Source organism: Eimeria mitis, genomic scaffold (assembly GCF_000499745.2).
Source record: "Eimeria mitis Houghton genomic scaffold, Emh_scaff548, whole genome shotgun sequence".
In the NCBI taxonomy this organism is placed as follows: domain Eukaryota; phylum Apicomplexa; class Conoidasida; order Eucoccidiorida; family Eimeriidae; genus Eimeria; species Eimeria mitis.
The window spans coordinates 16,509-17,685 of NW_013573751.1; the positions used below are offsets into that span (position 1 = coordinate 16,509).

Below are 1,177 nucleotides of genomic sequence, written 5' to 3' on the forward strand. Positions count from 1 at the left end.
AAATAAAAATAAATAAAAATAAATAAAAATAAATAAAAATAAATAAAAATAAAAATAAATGAAAATAAATAAACATAAATAAATAAAAATAAATAAAAATAAATAAACAAATAAAAAAGAAAGAAGAAAATAAATAAATACACACATAAATAAACAAAAAAATAAAAAAAGTAATCGAGCACCAAAAAGAGAAAAAAACAAAAAAAAAAAGAAATAAAAATAAAAACAAAGAAACAAACAAAACCAAAATAAAAACAACAGATAGTAACAAAAACAAAAAAACAAAAAAAAAAATTAAAAAATAAATAAAAACAAAAACAAAAACAAAAAACGAACAAAACCAAACACAAAAATATACAAAAACAAAAGCAAAACAAAAAAAAAAATAAACAAAACAAAAACAAAAACAAAAAGAAACAAAACAAAACAAAACAAAATAAAACAAAACAAAACAAAACAAAACAAAACAAAACAAACCAAAACAAAACAAAAAAAAATAAAATAAAAAAATATATATATTATATACTGACTTAGCTCGTGTAGGATAAGAGTAAGCGTGTGTATCGTTAATATTATTTTGCGTATTAAAAAAGTTTTTTATTTTTTTATTTTTTTCTTTTTTTTTATAAATTAAATTAAACTGCATTTCTATAAATTTCCCGAAACGAGAAGAATTATTATTTTTTTTTGTTTTTGCGTTTCCGAACGCCTCCAGCAACGGCGTAGACTCCAGCACCTGCAGCTCCACCTGCAGCAGCAGCAGCAGCAGCAGCAGCAGCAGCAGCAGCAGCAGCAGCAGCAGCAGCAGCAAAAGCAGCAGGAGAAGGAGGAGGATGAGGAGGAAGAGCAGCAGCAAACACAGCAGCACATGCAGGGAAAAATTTAAGCAATTCAAACAGCAGCAGCAGCAGCAGCAGCAGCAGCAGCAGCAGCAACAGGAAGAGCAGCAGAAACTGTGAGAGCAGCGAGAGCAAAAGCAGCAGCAGCAGCAGCAGCAGCAGCAGCAGCAGGGAAAGCAGTCCCACTCTCCCTTCTCCCTAAACCCTAAACCCTCTAAAACCCTAAACCCTCTAAAACCCAAAACCCTCGTAAACCCTAAACCCTCTAAAACCCTAAACCCTCGTAAACCCTAAACCCTCGTAAACCCTAAACCCTCGATACCTGTGACCTTTTGTTG

General features: G+C 31.3%; 1 protein-coding gene across 1 annotated transcript in view; it reads right to left on the bottom strand.

Moving 5' to 3' along the window:
- Positions 1–1,177, bottom strand: part of EMH_0015940 (uncharacterized protein) — a gene marked incomplete at both ends in the record, with an annotated part of 3,508 nt that overhangs the window by 1,237 nt on the left and 1,094 nt on the right. The gene's annotated exons all lie outside the window — the stretch shown is intronic.